The sequence below is a fragment of the Anser brachyrhynchus genome (assembly GCF_964034855.1).
Source record: "Anser brachyrhynchus genome assembly, chromosome: 6".
Taxonomy (NCBI): domain Eukaryota; kingdom Metazoa; phylum Chordata; class Aves; order Anseriformes; family Anatidae; genus Anser; species Anser brachyrhynchus.
Genome location: NC_137700.1, coordinates 37,323,812 through 37,343,604, shown reverse-complemented (window position 1 = coordinate 37,343,604; position 19,793 = coordinate 37,323,812). Strand labels below are relative to the sequence as shown.

Below are 19,793 nucleotides of genomic sequence, written 5' to 3'. Positions count from 1 at the left end.
AATGAGCAGGGAATATCAGATGGAAATGATGGGGAGACGGGCACGAGAGTGGCCAGCTGGCCCTATTCATACTTGCTCTCTCTCTGGCACGCAAGCACGCCTCCACGCCCACCCCAGCCCTTCTGCCCTGTCAGGCCAGAAGCAAAGGGCTGGTTCCTGTTGTCACACATGGGAGCAAAAGGGCTGCGAGGGCTTCGAAGACAAAAGAGTCTGGGAGGGGGGTGTTTTAGGGAATGCAGAGCGTGCTGAGGGGGGAGGCAAGGCTCAAAGGCTGAAAATGCTTTCCTAGCTCGCACAGCAGGTTGCTGTCCTGCATGTTCACCATCACGTTTGGGCAGCTCTGGACAAGAGCTGCGTGGGGTGATGCAAGCCGGGCAGATGTTAGCTGTCCTGGCACTGCTTGCAGCTCAGGTGGTCGTGGCATTAGGCTTTCCCTCTTTCTCTACGCTGTCACTCACTCTGTGAAGGAAGAGAACAAGGAGGGAGGGGCAGAAGTGAAGTTTCCCTCTGGGAGGTACAGCTCCGAGATGCGCTCGCTGAGCAGCAGCCTCCCCGGGGACAGCTGACCCCAGCTGGATTCGCCACCACCAAGCAGCATCTGGTGCATGACCAGATGGGTTCCTTTGTGTACGCGGTCTGTGGGTTTGATTTCTAGGTTTTGGTTGGCTGATTTATTTTTATTTTAAGTGTTACTACTCACAAACAGCCTCCCTTTGATAATTTCCCTGTGGGTTTAGGTAAGTTAATGCCACGGGCCTGCCTAGACGGTGTACAAACAGAAGGCAGTGTGCCACACTGCCCATCTTCCATGTGTATATATTACGCTGTCATTAAATAACGATGGCATCAGGCTGTTGGTGTGACAGAGGGGACCAGTGTCCTCAAATGAAATTGGCATTCCCTCCTCACTGGCGTGGATGATATGTGTTAAACAAGCAGTGCCCATCACACCCAGCAGTTTGGCTGACTTTTGGTAGGGATGTTTGTAACGTCACTCTGTCGTCTAGTGATGGCCAGGTAAGTAGCATTATATTATTTTACTGGCATTTATAGAATCAGTTCAGTTAAATCGGCTGAGTTACACAGAGCATTTTGAATGACCCCCCTGGTAAGCAGCTGAATAAAGCGGGTTGACATCATCAAAGCGAGTGTGTGATAGACACAAAGAGAGGGGAAAACAGCCAGCTTGCCATTAGCTTTCCTAGAGGTGCAGTTCCAGTGTACCATTAAACCAGTGGATGGTCTCAGCTGGCTAGGACGTATTTTAAAAGGTGGTCTTAACCATTTATCCTTGAGCCATCACTTTCCAAGGGTGCTCCTGCAGCTCTCCAAACCACTCTACCTAAGCAATCGGCCAGCCCTGACACTTGTGCAGCTTCTGTGTGTTGGCAACAAAACCTGTCTGGGTTATTGTCTGTCTCATGCTGGATTCTGTTTTACATTCAGAGGCAGGAGTATCATTTCCCGAAACAATTTTTGGTAACAATAAAACCCAATTATTTTGGTGATATGCATGTCTTTTTTGGACTTGAATACAGATTACACCCCCTGATTCTGCATCACCAAATTTTTTAACTGTATTAATTATAGAAAACTGCACAGCAACAGCCAGGAACAAGCCAAAATAGGAACCGGGAAACACTGCTTCAATGTAATTCTGCAGAAGGTTTTATTTTTTTTCTTGTTGTTTTCTTACTTGGTTTTTCAAAAGTGATGCTAGAGAATATGTTGCTCTGAGGTAGGAAGCATAGTTCACACAGTCTTTAATAAAAAAACCCACAACACACACACACAAAACCACGCAAAACAATGTTTTGTAGCATCAAAAAATAAAGACTGGTAGTCAATTGTTTTGGAAGGACCTGGCATTCAAGCTTCTGAATTACTATCGTGTATATGTTCAGAAACATAGGGCAACATCCCACAAACACTGTCAGTGGGGTTGGCTAAACAGACGGTATTTACCTCTGGGTTTGCAAGCATGCCTCATACCTCCTGATTTCAAAGGAGACATTAATGAAAACATCTTTAAGAGAGGCAGTTGGCTGTGTCACAAAGTACCCCCCCACACACAGAGATACACAAGCATAAAAATAAAGCTATGTTCACCAAATAACTGCTAGCTTCCTTCTGAACTGGAAAGGCCTTAAATGCAGTATTAACCCTGCTGACCAGTGATATTTGTCTGTTTGTCAGAGGTCAGAATCCAGTGGCTAAAAATACAGTTTAGCTTGTATTTGTCTGCAAAACAATATTTGTCAATACCGTAGTGCTGAGCTTTCAGCAGATCAATGGCTGTACATAGCTCACTACCCGAGGGCTTTATTATTAATACAAGTGTAGGTAGGCTAAGTATTGAGTGACATTATTAGAAAGGCATTGTCCTTCCCTAGGTGACTTTGATTTATGTTAAATGAACTTAAAGCCCTCTAACGCTTAGCCAGGCATCTGCTTGAACTTGAGAGAAACTTTATTTCCTGCTCTCCCCATCATGGGAATTGTACCTGCAATAATCTAAGGAAGATTATTAAAAAATAGTTTTGGAGTGCTAGCAATTTGGGTTAGCATTTAGAAAATGTTTATCTTCTTGACAAAAGGCTAAATTATCTCCCTTCAACCTCAGCAGTGGGATGGGATTAGACCAATTTGTGAGAGGCTCCAGAACCTTTTTCCTCCTTAAATTTAGTACATGGCACTGTAGAATAATTGACTTAGCATGGTGACTCTGGTTTAAAGAAGCATCTGATATCACAAAAAGAATGAAGTACATGTAAATAAATATTTGTTGCTGAAGCAGGAGGCTTCTCCACTTACAACCTGGCGCATGTGTTGCCTCGGACATTGTGCACAGATGTCGTACTGCCACGTGGGTTTGACCAGAGGTTGCTCGCAAGGCTCCTCAAATGCCACCGCTTGCTACAGCCCCCGTGGGCACCAGAAGCAGCCAGATGTTAGGCTGAGGAAGATGCTTTCCAGGCATGCAGCTGGCCACAGAAGCAGTTGTCCTATTGGGTTTGGTGGTGCCCAAGTATCTGACATCTGATTAGGGAGCTGGCTGTACTGTGTTGGGCTCTTGAATAATATTTTAGCCTGATCTCATAAAAGGAAACCTGTATTAAAAAAAAAAAAAAAAAAAAAAGAGATAACTAGCTGCATATAATGGCCCTTGTTGCTAGCACAGTAAGTATTGCTGTGAGATTTCCTTCTGAAGAGAGTGTATACATGCATATTTAGATTAAATATCTTTTACTAGTTTTGATAATAAATGAGACAATCTTGTGTTTACTTGAAATGTAGTAGTGAGAGTATTAAAAATGCCACTCAGTATAGAATATTTTTCTGCTGAGGAACATAAAATTTGCGTAGTCAGGGGGTTTCTTGTGTGATTACAGAACATGTACACTTGAAAACAACTTTCAACACCCAGTGACATTAATTTCACTTGACTTCATGTCTTAAGGTCAAAAACATTAATCAGCACTTCTATCATTAGCTCAGTTTCCTTTTCTATTAAGTGATTATGATCACTTACTATTAATGAGTCGTGAAGTTTTAATAAATTTTTGCTAGTGTGAAATTGCTAAACAGTAATTATGGCATATCCTGTATGGATGGTTTGTTCCACAATGTACATTTTGCTTAATGTTGGTCAAAAACATCTACAAAAAAAAACAACTGAAAATAATTAACTAGTTATGGCTGAGGATGTGGAATGGCCTTTTTCACCGCATTTATAGTCAATAAAAAGACAAAGCAGGTCTTTTTTTTTTTTTTTTTTGTCATTGCTGGAATTACTGTATTTCTGGACCTTGTGACTTTCGTCGTTCTTTATATGAAATGGCACTACCAAGGCTGCTTACAAAAGAGGAGATGAAAGAAAATATCACATCTTTTAAGAGCTATTGTTTTTACTTGTGTTATAAGTCTACCGCTCTGGCATTGAAACAACAAGGTTAAAAAGCAAAAGCCAGACCTTTTCAGCTAATACAGAAGAGAAATAACACAGCAAGTCCCATTGCCAAAAAGTAATGTCTGAATACTGGCTTGGCTTTCCTGTAGCTTGCCATTACTCAGAGGCACATCTAAACAACCAATGCCAGATGCTCATTTGGAGCTTGGATGAGGTTTTTATTGGTTAGCTGACTTTTTTAAACACTCGTCAACCAGGAGCTGGGCTATCAGTGGCTGACTGACTGGAAGGTAGGTCTGAACACTGAATATATCAGGAGGGTATACTAAAGAAAACAAACGAGGTTGCAGAGATAACAGTTTCTCAGCTAACTGCCCCCCATTCCCAATTTCCTGGTTTACTGACATCCGGGAAATTTGTTGAGAAGACAACTACGTCTGATAAAGCCACTACAGATGTACTGCCTTTTGCACCGATGCCTAATTTCCTGGACCACCCAAATGGAGGAATAAAGTCAACAGAGCAACACTAACTTCACTGAACACTATTTCAGTAATATTCCTCCCATCTCACAGTAATTGAGTCCTTAAAAAATGTAAGATAAATTCTTTTCAGAGTTAGTTGCTATACTGGTTCCCCCATGAGTGGAATGGAAGTTGTCTGCCCTTTTTTGAAACCTCTCCGGAGTAGTACTGCCCATTTTCAATAAATCTCATCAAAGTGGTGCTGAAAAATTGGGGATGGTTCTGAGAACAGCCGTAAGCGTGATTCTAAGTCTCCGTGAAAAGCATGACTAATAGGCAATGTCTAACAGTGCAATCTCACTCCCAAAATGTTGTGTATTGTCTTGAACTCTGGTTGTAAGTACTTAACAAGGAAGAGAAATTAAAAAAGAAATAGAAAGTTTTCTATCTGATAAACAAAGCTTTAACAAGGCTGGATGGATAGGCATTAAATCTAGACCAATTCAAAATAGAAAAGTGTCACAGTTTTAGCAGAGAAGGGAAGTAAACATAAGAAGAAGTAAAAAAAAGATTTGTACTGTGTTCTATGCCATTGAACACAATCTTTAAATCCAGACAAGGTGTTTTTCCCAGAGAAAACCTGTGTTCAAAGAAGAATGCAGGAAAGTCCTACAGCTTGCACAGTGCCAGAGGATGGCCTTTTGGTCTCTAACGGATAAACCCATTTCTCTAATATATCTTTCCGTAGCGTTCAGAGTTGCCAGTTAGAGATGTCAGCACAGTCTTTGCACTGACTTTGAAGATTCTTTGTATTCTCAAATGGAAGAATGAGACACTACTCTTGTTAGTTCAGCCATGGAGCAGTCACAGCTGATCTCAGCTAAGTGCACATGTGTATGTGGGAAGGTTAGCATTATGTGGCTGTGCAAAATGTCTCACACTGGCTGACTTGTGTGCTGGAGACGGATAATACCAGCATGGTGCACTCAGAGATACTGCTACAAGTATTCTGTCATACCACCCTAGAATCGAGTGGCATGATTCACAGCTGCATTTCAATTCAAATCTAAAGTTCGTCTATCAGAAACTGAACAATGCTATGGTCTTTGCTTTCCATTAACGAAATGGCAAACGCCCTGGCTCAGTAGAAAAGAATGTCTAGAATAGCACAGGGTTGAATAGACGTAAAAAATAAACTAACCAGCTTCTAATGTCTTCAGCAAAAGCTGTGGCACCATAAATAGCCATTCAGTCCAGAGTACTCTGTTGCACCACACTGCTGGGACAAGGTCATAACTTTATGGGTAGCTGAGTGACCATCTGTCCTTGCAGACGTTAGAGTACCATGTCCTTGGAGAGTTATAAAGCACTATCCTTCCTTACTGGAGGAGCTGTATCACTCACCGGCAGCGACTGGGATCCCTGCCTGTGTGACTTGTACTAATCTAAGGAAGATTATTAAAACATTAATTCACATCTCTTGTCTTCATCTTCCTGGCTTGATTCTCACAATGTTCATTACTAGGTAATGTGCAGTTATATCATCTAAGTTTTATAACTCTCTGAGGATACTTTGGGTCAAAAATGAGCTTGAGATTCCAGGGCACAAGAGAAATATAATTTTTATTTGAAGAAACAACAAAGTGTAGGGAGAATTATGACCAGCAAAAGTCATCATAGCCAAGTATCTACTGAAAGCAATTTTACTTTAATTGCACCTGAAATTGACAGTTTCTTAATATGTAGAAAGGCCAGTAATTGCTTTGTGGGGATTTGCAAGGAGAAACTGAACAGTGCCTTGGATACACGCACTGTATAGGATTACTAGGAAAGCCCAGCCACGCATAGAGGGACATCCAGTTAATTTAAACATGTGGTAATTCCTATAATCAAATTTGTTGTATAAAGATTAAACCATCTAAAGAATGAGGGGGTGATTGGATCATCAGCACCTTTCCTTTGTTTATTAAGGGCACCACCACTTCTCAGTAATCGTGACTGGTGCTATTACAACAGAGTGTGTTCCTTGCTCAGTGGGTGAAGCTCATGATAAAAGTCATGTTTGTATAGCCATGCTCTGAAAATGCCTACCCCCTACTATCTAGGGAAAATGCAGGCTCAATTCAGTTCTCAGGATTGGCAGAGGATGAGTAGGGGGTTCAAAACACTAAAATTGGGCTTGGAAACTTAAAGCATTAATGGTGAGGGAGGTCTAGGCACACATGCCTTTGAAAGAAGTAGCACAAACACCTCTCTGAGGCAGTGGACAGATGACAGGACTGCTTTTCATCCATATGTAAAAGGAGATCATAAATATGATAGTTCTTTAATGGAAAGAAGTCACTGGCCATATGGTCATGTCTAGCTAGGGGTTAGATTGCTTGACCAAGCAAGTGATGCTAAGGCAAAGTCAGAGCTTGTTTAAAAACTCATTCCTCACTTTTGACGAGGGTTTGTGTTGCCAAACCCACTGTTTCCTCTCTGTACGCCAGCTTCTGTCTATTCTTTTTGTGGGCTTGTACTCAACTACTGGATGGCAGACTATCTAAGTTTAAAATAACAGTATATATGCTGTAAATTCACTTTTTAAAATAGATTTCAAGTAGATGATATTCCCTATGCTTGTTCGGAGAAAAAGCTCTTTATTTTAATCTCCTTCAGTTTTGAAACACTTTCAGTCCATTAGAGCAACATAAATACAAGACAGAAAACAATAACAGGCTACAAATCAATATGTTTGCACAGCCAGACCTAAATAAATATGATCCAATTGCTGACTTGAAAAACAGAATAGTCCAAAGGTTCCAGAGCAAAATGCCAGTGATGAAATAACTTTCAGCTGTGTGCAAGAAACCCTGACCCTCTTAGCAGGTGGCATACTCAGTACAGTGTGTTAGGAAGGTGTTTGTCAACAAGGAAGGCTGATTTTCTGTTAATGGAAGAGTTAAAATTTACCCTGGTGTGAAGTGGGCATGGCTCGGTGTTTTTGTGGCGAGTAAGCTGATACAGTGGGCTGTTAAAAGGCATGAGACATGTTCACTTCAAATATTCACCAGTGATTTCTCATGAAGCAAGCATTAGGCTTAGCAGGAACTTTATAAATAATACACAATAAAACCATAGTCTTCAGCCTGGAAATTGGTACTAAGCATACAGTCATAAATATACACACTATAATCACGTGCGACCAGTATGGCTGCAAGGGAATCTCAGAAAGCCCATAGGAAGTGACAAACCAGAAAGAATGACAATCTCTATTCATTTTGCCTCGTACATCTTTCTTACATGTTTCTGCTCTGCAGCTGATTTTGTAATAGACAGCAGAGGATGCTTCAGAAGATTATGCTTCAAACACCTGGGAAAGAAAACCAAGAAAAAAAGAGTGTTTTGTTCTATTTCAAATTATAAGCAATAAAGTCCATTGGACTGAAGCCCCAAGTAGCGATTTAAAGTTCAAGTCATTTTATATCATGATTTTCCTTTCTTGCTTAGAGTTAACATTTCCTGCTCCTACCACAAATTAACATTTTATTGCATCAGTAATGGGCACAAGTGTAGGAAGGGATACGCACATGAAATAGGGGCAAAAGGCAAAGCAGGCATGAGAGGAATAGCTGCTCAGCGCTTCTGGGCAAGCAGGTACAGCCTGCTCTTATATATGCTGTTCAAATTCATGTTTGCGCCTTCTTCTGTACAATAACAATATTCTGCTCAAGAGCAGGTATTTCACAATAACAGTTTATAGAGCCCTTAGTCAAAGTATGTAAGTACTCATCATAATAATTGTTGTATTTGGAATAAGTGACTTATGTATGAAACAGAGAATTTTTTATTATCTCATTGGAGCCCTGTTTCTCTTAGAAAGGGAGGACTAAAAAGCCTGTTCCATCAGATTCAGGGTTCAGGGCCCAAAGACAGTGAGCTGGCGCATCATCTCTCTCCCTGGTGCAGTTGCCCCTACTCAATTTTTGCTGTGGATAAAAATAAAATACAGTAAAACAAATGGGTTCCCGAGGGCGAAAGTGCTGGACTGCCCCATGCATATTTATGCACATAACCTTTACATTTGATAGGTTCTAACACCACCATTTCCTCCACAAAATATAAAGATTTCTTCCAGGATACCCCCTCAAAAGTGAACTTAGTGATTCAGTTATTTTCAGCAAAATAATGAAAAGGACTTATAGCTTTTAAATCTAAATGGTACTTACAATATTCATAAGATCTCATTAGTGTTAAGGCACAACTCTACCTTTGTATGCTTATCCAGCTGTCTTGAGAGGCAGGAAAAATGCTGTTAAATCAATTTTATGGATGATGAAATAAATGCACAAACAGTCTAAATAGGGATTAGATTGAAGTTAGAGCCAGTCCATCAGAAAGTGATGAACATCTACTCTCTGCACTGCCTAATCCCAAAGATGACTGAATTCAGTCAATGCCTTCATTCTGAACCCCAGGGCTTGTCAGACACATTTGCATGCTCAGAGTCTCCGTGGATGGAGCAGAAAGGCTCCTGTCTCTCACACGAAGTGCTATCACACCTCAGGGTTACGCAGAAAACCACCTCAATTTACCCCAGGTTCTCACTGGGGCAGAAAGAATTACTACACCCCCTGACAGAGTCGCTGCCCAGCTTTCCTGCAGGCCCCTCAAGGTACTGGCAGGCCGCTGTAAGGCCTCCCCGAAGCCTTCTCTTCTCCAGGCTGAACAACCCCAACTCCCTCAGCCTGTCTGCATGGGAGAGGTGCTACAGCCCTCTGAGGCCTTGCGGCTCTCCTCTGGACTTGCTGCAATATGTCCATGTCTTTCTTGTGGTGGGGGCCCCAGAGCTGAACACAGAGCTCCAGATTCGGTCCCATGAGAGCAGAAGAGAAGGGGACAATCCCCTCCTTTGCCCTGCTGGCCACGCTGCTTTTGGTGCAGCCCAGGGTACGGCTGGCTTTCTGGGCTGCAAGCACACATTGCTGGCTCGTGTTGAGCTTCTCATCAACCAACACACCCAGGTCCTTCTCCTTAGCGCTGATCTCAATCCATTCTCTGCCCAGCCTGTGTTTGTGCTTGGGATTACCCCAGCCCATATGCAGGACCTTGCACTTGGCCTTGTTGAACTTCATTGTTTAACTCTCAGAGAAGTGTGCAGGCATTCTGGAGCATGATCCAGTGAATGCGGTGAATAGGTACTACACTTTCTTCCAAGCTTTTTACACCACAGACTTTCCTAGGGTAGTCTTGCCCTTTAAGTACAGTAGATGAATCATCATTTGAAAATCTTTGTACTCACATATATTTTGTCAAGACCTCATCTGATACCATTGCTGCTTCAAGAAGTCCTTCTGTGTTTAACAGTGCAGTTCAGATCTGTGTAGGGTAGCAATATGCCAGTTAGCTTGATGGGGACTGTACTGGATGCTCTGTAACTAACATGTATGGTAGCCCAAAACAGTCATAACTAATGCAAATGCTACACTTTGTTGTACAAATATTTTCTTAGTGACTACCAGACTCTTGAGATGCACCAAGGCTTTGGCTGTATGTCCATGATTTTTCCTTCATGGAGAAATTGCCCTCGTTCAAATGACCATTGTGACCACACTGGGGCAATCCCCACTGTAAGCAAGAGGGGATGCAGTCTTTCCTAGTGGAGCTCATCTTGATTTCAGTAAAGCAGAGGTGTGGCACCATGCCCAAACCATCCGCATCATTCACAGAAAACAACATATTACATTTCTGGGAAGTTCTCGATATAGTGGGAGGCTGCCCTTTTGTTCACAGGTCATGAATTTACTATCCCACTCTGCAACACAGAAGGTTATTAGAACAATTATTTCCCTTCTGTTCATTTAATGAAACCACTCATCAGGAATAGTTAATTAAAAATCCATCCTTTGAACTCTCAATTTGGAAAAAGAAAAGAATTCCAAGTAGTTTAGCTCTCTCAGGAAATGAGGCGAGATGAAAGGAGTACAGGCATGTTATGGAAATGCATTGATAAAGGACCTGTGGGACAAATGAAGTCATCAGTCCAAAGAGAGAAGAATCAGTGAGCAAATTCCAGAGAGCAGATGATTTTGGCTCAGGTTTGAGCCATCTTAAATGCTTCTAATCTTCAGAGAATAGACATTCAAAGCTAGCTGAAAGCCAGATCTTCTCCTAGGCTCCTGGTGTCATTAGCCACTTCTGAGAATCCAGGCTTGTTCTGCTTTCTTTGCCTTCTTACCTCTGCCTTTTCCTTTTCTTGGGCTTTGATTCTGTCATTTTAAGGCTGCAGCTTCCACCTGTGAGAATGCAACTGGGAGTTATGAACATCATTTCTCAGAAAGCTCACCAATTTTTCTCCACTAGAAAGACATGAATATACTCATTTTCAAATGGAATCTGGAAGTGATGCTATTCACGATAGTCAAATCAGGCCTAGAAACCCAACCTTAATGATATGACAACTGTCAGAAAATTCTTTCTACCCTCACTAATGGAAGTAAATAGACAAACAGTCATAAAACTATATAATTTGTAAGAGATGAAATGCTTTCTTAAACTTTGCAACTAAGAAAGAGAAAAATAATGCAAACAGAAGCAGAAACAGAAGGTTGCTAATGGGCTTATCTCTACAATTTCTGTTGGGAAGATTAAATTTAGCAATATTCTCCTTGTGAAATTGCTTCCTCTCTCTGCCAGTAATTTTCATAGCATGTATCCCCAGGTATGGCTTTTTTCTGATTAAAAAAGTGCTTGCTGACTTTGGCCAATCTGTTGATCAATAGATGCAGCCTCAATAGCTCTCAGTCGTCACCTTCTTGTCCTGAGTGGAAACTGAGGGTCCATCATTCAGCCATTCATTCAGAGTCAAGTCAGCCCCAAATTGCAACTGATTTACCTATGAATACAGAACAAACAGACCCAAAAAGATGTGACCTTCATCTATCAAAACATCTACCATCTGGAGACGATAAATGTGTGATCCTTCCTAGCACAAGCTTCAGCACAAGCATGCAAATTGAAGTCAATCTTGCTAACTTGGTCCTAACAAGGTTCAACAATGTTTATTAAGATCACTGTTAAAATTACTGGTTACAAGCCTTACAAGCTGGAAACTGAGCCATGATATCCATTCATTTGCCAAATATATATATATATAAATAAATAATGAGAGGAAAAAAAAACTTTTAAGAAAAGTTAGCTGATATGCTGATATAATAATCTGTTCCCTTTCTATTTGACTCCCCTATTTATGATTTCTCAGGTCTGTGTACAACTCCTCCCTTCGCTGTAGTGTGTTACATGTGCCCAGACGTCTTGTGTTTCCCAGCAGTGCCTCCAACTCCTGGACACCGTAATATGAACAGTTGAATTCGGTAACACAGATGTACTCCCCAGGAACACTGTGCCATGGATTGCCTTAGGAATTTGTTCTGCACTCAGCTTTGTAGTAAAACACATACGCTCATGCACATGCGGCTCAGAAGATGACACCAGGCTGCATGCGGCGAGACCTGGGTCATCGCGCTGCATCCCGGTTCAGCAGCACACCCAGCCTCACAAGTCCCCGCTCCCCAGCTGCTCGCCCTGCGCCTCCCCTCCTGACCCCGCCTGATGTGCCTCGCTTGTGTCATCACGGGTGTTTGTGGAGCTGAACCGTAACCTGGATTCCTGAAAGGAACGGCCTGAAAATAGCTGTTAATAATAAACAGTTGTATCAACACAGCTGAGGGGTGATGAACTGCATGGCAGTAGGGGGGAGCTGGCTGGGGGGAATGCATCTTAGACCAGCTCCTTTGTCGCTGAAACCCACATCTCCCCAGTTGCCCCTCTCAGTTGTAGCAGGGGTTCTAATGAAGTAACCTTGGCAGGATGTTAAGATATCAATATCCCGTCGATATTAAGAACCTGGTTTGGGGGCCAATGAAACCTTTTGTGGCTGTTGCTGCTGTGATTTTAAATAGCACACCACTTTCTGTCACACTTTCTCGTAGTACCTTTAAGGACAAGAGGGAATTCAATGCCAGATCAGCCTGTGATCTCTTCGGTCCAGTGCCTTGTTGTAAATACTGGCCAGCACGACATTTCTAAAGAGAGTGCCTACAGCTCACAGCTGCCATTATAAATGAACCTGTTGCCTAGGAAGTATCTTACTGGCCTCAGTGGCCTGAAGGTGGCTGAAGACTAGCACTAACACCTGTCTTTACAGAAGGGCTCATACCTGGTTTACTATTTAAGAGTATGGATTTTAAGTGATACACAGAATATAAATTGTCAACAATCAGTAAAGCTGAGGTCAGATAAACTGCGATGTTTCAGCTAATTTCAGATTTTGAAGCTAAGGCGCAGTTTTAAATATTTGCAATCCCATCATTATGCTTTGAGAGCTGCGACTGATATTAGCATCGACATCTAACACCGAGGCTTAAAGAGCTGACAGTCCAAACAGACTAGAAATACACTTATCCTTATTTTACAGATAGATAGAGATCTAAGACAGAGAGAAATGAGGGACCTACCACAGGTCATACAAAGAGTCAATAGCAGGAATTGAGCAAAGATTGTCTGAATCATGCCCAGTGTGCTAAAATTTTGACCTTTCTACCAAGGCATTTACACATCCATAGGAAAGAGTTATATAGCTGGCTGAGGGAAAGGAGTGTACAGACAATTAATTACGTTTTTACCTGCCCTTTCTTTCTTTGTCCCCAGCTACTTCCTGGCCCCACAGCCTGAAACATGAATTCTTGACGAATTTTCTTCATTCAGGGAATCTGTACATAGAAGATAAATAGAAGCTGGAGGAAAAATGCCGAGATGATAGAGTAGGTAGAGAAGCTTTTATATGCTACCAATGTATTTCAATAGACTCCTCATCTCAGCTCTGTGCAGCTACTCCAAAGAGAGAAGCTTGAATACTTGTATTTTTCCCTCTAGGTAACAACTGCAGACGGTAGGTGCTGAAGAGAGTACCCCAGCACTTTAAAGAAAGACTGATAAAGAAAGAGCTGTGTTAAAAGGAGAAGAAAACCTCTCTGTTTTGTTTCTTGCCCCGAGAACTCCCAGATATTCCTCAGTAGGTGCAGAAGAGCTCAGGAGGCATTAGCATCAGTAACTGTAATGGCAGAGGGGAGCAGTGAGGAGTTTCTAAAGTGCTTATGGGATTTAGGAGCATAACTCCCACTGACAGGCATTACATTCCTTAGGTATGTCTGAAATGCCACGCTGCAATTAACACCTGGAACAGCAGATTTTGTGCATTATCCTTCATAACTGCAGGTGATGTTGGATTAGATTGAACTTTTTATTACACTAAGATGTTTTACTTGTGCTGGGAACAAAGTTCTGCTCTCGGTTCTGCTGTGCACTTCAGCGTCACAGCCTCCCATTTCTAGGAACCCTCGGGCATGGCACGGCTGTGCCTCGACCTGCACCCTCTCCAGAAACTCCCCCTTCCTTCATATTCTCTTTCCCTGGTGACACCTTCTCTCCAGTGTGTCTGCAAAAGACAACAAACTACATAACAACATATTTAGCCCTCAGTGCCAGATGTGCTGAACTGTGCAGGATGCAGCTCTCTGGTTTACATTTTTGTGTGAAAAAAATCAGCACTAGTTTTAGCTTGTACAATCTCTTTGTGCTCTGCTGTGCACTCACTTGCATGGATGGGAAACAAAAGATATTTAAAGGCAATCACAAATGCTGCTAACTTGTATAGCTTGTTAAAATGTTTACATCTGACACAAAAACATACATGCATGTTCACACGATATTATATATGCTTCTCATATAAGGCACATTTGTGAAAAAAAAAAAAAAGAAAAGAAACTTACTGTAACAGAAGAGTGGCTGCTTCACCCATAGAGACATGGCTTTCTCCTGCCAGCAGTCATCTGCACACTTGGGAAAGCTCTGAACAGCTACAATTCAGATCCTGACCCTGCTAATACTGCTGATCCCATGCCCCGATGTGCTCCATTGGCCTGTGAAAGGCAGACATGGCTTTTCATGACTGTTGTCAACCTGTGCTTCAGAGAGGTGGCTCATACATTTCCCTAGACCCAGCCAGAAGGCAACAGAGAGGACGTAGCCAAAGGAGCTTCGCAGGGATTGTGCCACCCATGAGGACATCGGAAGCTGGTTGTGTTTGCAGCCATGCACCAGAAGCCACTGATGATCTGTGGACACTATTGGTTTACATGGAAGAAAGGTACTATTTCGTAACACTGTAAAGAGAGGAGTGAACCTGCACTGCCCCTCGAGCCCGTATCTGCTGAGGCACAAGAACTATCTCAGACCTTCACTATAGAGCTACGAGTTCCAGAAACAGATTTTGCATGGCAATATGGACAGTGGCTACAGCAGTGGAGTGAGAAAACCATTTTCATTTCTCTTTAGGACCTCAATTGGCACTGCTAAGCACAAGTATAAACGACCTAAGCCCATAAACACTGTGAGCTTTGAATTAAAGATGGCAACATCTGTGTGGGAACAGTAAGTAGAAGAATCATTTAATCCTGAGGAAACTTCTAGGTAGAAAAAAGAAGTGGAAAGATGCTGTGTGTGAATGTATGTGTGTATTTCTGAGAAACAGCATACTCTTCCTAGTGATAAACTTTAAAATATGATTTACTCTGTGTAGGCAGCAGTCTCAGACATCAAAGCTTCAGACTCAGTGCAGTGTCAAAAAACCATGAAGCTTTAAGACTCGACCAAGCATCAACACCAAGCTGAGGCAGAAGCTTTTACTCTTGAGACCGCTGACTGAACGGATTAGATTTACTGAAAAAAAAAAAAAAAAAAAAAAAAAGGAAAAAAGTCTCTAAAACTCTAAAACTGCTGGTAGAAAAATAAATGACTGAATGTGCGTTTGCTCAAGTACGTCTTTATTTATCCTGCTGCACTCCACACATCAGTATTTAAACTACATATTAAATGGAGACTAAAACCGGCTGTACATGCACTAGTCAATGAACTAATGATAACAAATGTAACCAGTGCAGGAGACAAAGGTTTGCTTTTAATCAGAGGTGAAACAAAGACCAAGGTACCAATGAATCGAAGCATTTTCTCATGCTGCAGAGTGAGTTGGCCTAAAGCCATACACCCAGGTACAACTATTTCTTTCGTGCGTGCATTTTTACAGAACTGCTGATGAGCCATGCACAGCCATTAAATCAGATGTGTGACCAGGACTGAGTCCAGCTGCCAGGCACAGAGAGAAGGGGTTCTGTGGTAGGCACTAGTAACTCAGAGCAGACTACAGACTGCTTTGTCTCCTCTGGCCGTGTAGTGGTGCCAGGCCTAAAACTACTGTGGTGCCAAAAAGGCAGGGCCTCCTTGTGCTGAGCTCTGAATGTGTTTGGAAAAAGCTCTTTCCACAAGAGGCATGCAGATCAAAACAGCAATACAGAAACAAAAACAAACAACAGACAAACAAAACCACCTAAGTGTTACAATTTCTCTTTTATATATGAATAAAAAAACATTGCACAGCTCCTCCAAAAGTGGTGTAAGGCCTCGCCATTCATCCAGAAGAGTTACATGCCTCAGTGCCTCTCTGAAACCATGCCAGTTACCCACCCAACTCATTTTGTACAGTCCGTGAAAGAGATGGGAAATGACTACAAAGCCCTCTTGTAGGTGTTGCAGTCATGGATGTTCCTCTCCTTAAAGCCTCACAGTTTCACCCCAGATTTTTCCACCGAGTGAACACTAGAGGAAAACATGCTTGGAGAACCTCTGTTCAAAGCTTTGAACTTGTAACACCCTCTCTTCCTATTGCTCCTGCTGAAAAAGGAAGGGCAATCAGTTTTATTTGGGTTGCACACACTTACCTATATGAGCAGGTGACTGAATTGCTGCTGGGGGGGACGTTGCCTCACTTTCAACAGGGTACACAGATTTACAGAGAGCCTGCAGAAGCTGGTGGGCTGCAGAAATGATGGTTGGCATTAGTGCTGCTTGCACTGCTTATCTACAGGCCTGTTTTGAGAGGGTTTCATTCTTTGAGTTAGAATTTGCCTCCCAGTACAGGAAAATACTGCCTCCTTTCCATCAGGATTTTGCAGACTGATTAAGGGACACTGGTTACTCTTTCCCACAGTTTCTTGTCCTCTCCATGTACACATTAGACAGCAGTCTCTCTCCATGTACCTTCATGGCAAACTTGTACATTTCAGAGCCTGTCACCTAGTGCAAATCAGTTAAAAAAAAAAAATCCACCACCAACAAAATAACATTGATTTCCTACCATACAAAAGAGAACTGAATCTTTTCCTGTTGGTATGTTAGTCCTGCTGCTGACACAGAACAAGATAGAAGGGAAAACAAAGAGTAAGATAAACGATTGAAATGAATATCCCAGATAGGAGTCTGGCAGCCTGCAAAACTCCATCTCTTCTGCCACTTATTAACACTAAGACCGTTTAAGAGGTGCTGCATTGTTATTTCTGTAGCACGGCAGCAAACCAAGCTTAGTGACATGGAACGAGTTGTCAATAGACCTACAGATCTGCAGGAGGACTTTAATTGGGTAAGAACATGTGTCAGGAGGGGGTGGAGGCTGAGATCTTTTTATTAGCAAAAGATGTTACTAGGCATGGTAGCTTTTGAGAAGGAAAAACTTTTATTCCTTTGTCTCTTCTATCACAAAAATCTACTAAACCACAAACCATTCAGCTTTGGAATGAAAGAGTGCCTTTTGTGTCATTTATATTACCCTACTGTGCTCTTATTATTAACAGTTTTATGCTTAAGAACAGCTCATGGAAAAACATGCTCTTAAGAGCTTGAAAACACTCCCTGCAAAGCTTTCATCCTTTGCTCACACGCCAGAACCCCAATCAACAAGTGAATTTTGTATTCATGCTCCCCCTGCCACCCACCCAGTCACTTTGGTGAAATATTGATTCTTCCTTGGATTCAAAAAAAAAAAAAGAAAAGGCTATTGAAAAAACAGCTTGAGACTTTGCCCTGGGAAAGGCCATCCAAGGCCCTTCAGGTGTCTGGAGAGCAGGAAGGCTGGGGGTGAGAGGCAGGAATCCTGTTGCCCTTATGAAGGAATGGTGAATCTGAGTGGCAGTCGGGAAAAACCTGTCGGGACATGCAGAGGGGCCTCACTGCACTGTCGTTGTGAAGGCAGGGGAAATAAGGGAATCCTAAGTCTCTGTCAGGAGAAAAAGGAACATGCTTGAACATGTGTGCTATTTGGGTTCACAGATCCTGTACAGCTGAAGGATTATAAGTTACACCGAGCTCTAGAAAAGAGACTAGAGCAAACATATTTTGGCCTTCAGGCCACCATCCTGCTACATTCTGTAACAGCTCTTTCTTCTTTGCCTTTCTTTCTTACTTCCTTTTTTTTTTTTTTTTTTTTTTTTTTTTTCCTGAGTCAAATTATTTTTGTCAGTAGAAAGGGCTGGCTTATCTGATCATCATGGGATAGAACAAATTTGGGAGATCTATCCTCCCCCTGCCAAAAGAGGGGGAGAAGTGCCAGGATTGGCAACTGACAATGCTCACTGCCTATTTAAGATTCAGTCAACAACAGTGTGAAGTTTTCAACTGCCATCCCACAAAGTACTCATGAGGACTTCTGTTTGGGTTCAATACAGTAGTGCAGCTAAGTGCCAACTCGGTTTGCAGGGCAGCTTTGGTGCATGCCAGCAAGGTAACTTCTAGAGGCAGCTAAGCCTAAAGCTCCTGTCCAGGCATTTACAACGTATGTGCCAACCACTGATGGGGATGTGATGGTCTGCACTAATGACTGGTCCTTTGCTGAGTGTTTAACGATGTGCCTGGTGGGAAAGTCCAATCTAGGGGGCCAGTCTACACCCAGAGTAAACCCTTCACTCACTGTATAGGTGTAGAGGCCTCCTCAGCCCACCCGGCTCTACCTGAGTCTGCTTGATAGATCCTTTCGCTCATCTGCCCTAAGGATGCTGAATTATTATTGTTCCTAGGGCCAGCAAGTCGTCTGTGGCAGAAGGGAAGGCTGAAAAAGGGCCAGAGGACTATCTAATTTCCATGTTTTTTTTTTGTTTGGTTTTGTTTTGTTTTGTTTTTGGACTACAGGCAGGGAAGCCAGGTGCTTCCACCTGAAATGCTGGGGAGCAGTGGATCCTGCTATGGCCTCCTTGGAGACGTTGTGGGGGTCTCTAGTCTGTCAGGAATTAATGCAAGAATCTTACAGCAAGATGAGCTAAGACAACTGCAAGAAAAACATGCAGTGGGCAAAGGATCGTTGTTTCGAGGATCTTTCTTTTGATACTGTCCATCTCTCACAGAGAGTTTCATAGTAAATGAGTCTTAATTTCCCAGATGTACAGTTATTTCCCCTGAGTGTGTCTTCTCAGAGACTCAGATAATACAAGCTCCCATGTATCTCTGGGTAACGTTTTGCCCTTTTTAGAAAGGACTTTGGACACGCAGCTCTGAAGTTAAAATTGCATGCAACTGATCAATGTTCATGTTTAAATATAATCAAATAAGACATTTCTCCTCTGATTAATTTCAAGTGCATGGTCAAAGGTGGTACAGATAATATCAAATTCACATTGCAAGGCAAAAAGAGGCAGCACAACGTCTCTGTACTCTTCAGCTGTTGGGTTTGATGAGAGGGTAAGGGTTGTTCCACTCTAGGCAGGGAGGAGCACAGCTCACGTACATAAAAAAACAGGGTGGTATTCTTCATGGTTCACCAATAGGGGACAGCCTTTCGCATATTTGTCAGATGAACATATTCTCGGATGGCATTTCCCAGAGGGAATAAAGTGTCTCAAGTTGTTTTTCAAGCTCCTGTGCACTGTCTGAACAGATAGTTATGAAATTGCATTGCTAATGCTTACAGAGGAGAGGCTTTCTATTATATGCTACAGTGAAAACATTCAAGTCATAGCTACACGTACTCACTGTCTCCGAAGGTACAGAACAGCTTGCTCTGTCCTAAGCAGAATGCCATGCTGTTAAATGATGGGGCAGCAACCAGAGAATATTTCGTGTGATGGAGGAGGTGAATTACACTGTGAAAGCACATGCCAGCTCACCTTAGCCGAACTGGTTATGGTGCACTCTACTTACAGCACATCAGTGATACATCTGCTTGCCTCTCCTAGAAATTTCCAGATCTCCACCTCAGTCTCTCTTTCAGCCCTTTCTTTCTGTATCCCTCTTTCTTACCCCCAGCCACCCCCTGGCCTTTTGCCAAGGATTGTAAATCTGTACCCAGAGAAACAGAGAAATGTTAGTCTTGCCAAAAACAGCCCCCCTCCTCTGCCCCTGCTGTACCCCCTCTTTCATCCTACTGGCATTTATGAAAGGAGAAAAAGGCCTTAAGGTGGTTCTGTTAAAACAAGTACTTGTATACATGAGTTTAACAGCTTTAATCTGTCCCAAACCAAGAAACTAATAGGGTCACAAATGCATACTATTTGTTAGAT

General features: G+C 42.4%; 1 long non-coding RNA gene across 1 annotated transcript; it reads right to left on the bottom strand.

The window, feature by feature from the left end:
* Window positions 1-52: 52 nt before the first annotated feature.
* Window positions 53-18,467, bottom strand: LOC308197345. Its single transcript, XR_013952833.1, has 3 exons — window positions 11,168-18,467; window positions 9,659-10,652; window positions 53-7,729 (listed from the first exon to the last, which is right to left on the bottom strand). It is a non-coding gene; the product is annotated as an uncharacterized lncRNA (long non-coding RNA).
* Window positions 18,468-19,793: the final 1,326 nt, after the last annotated feature.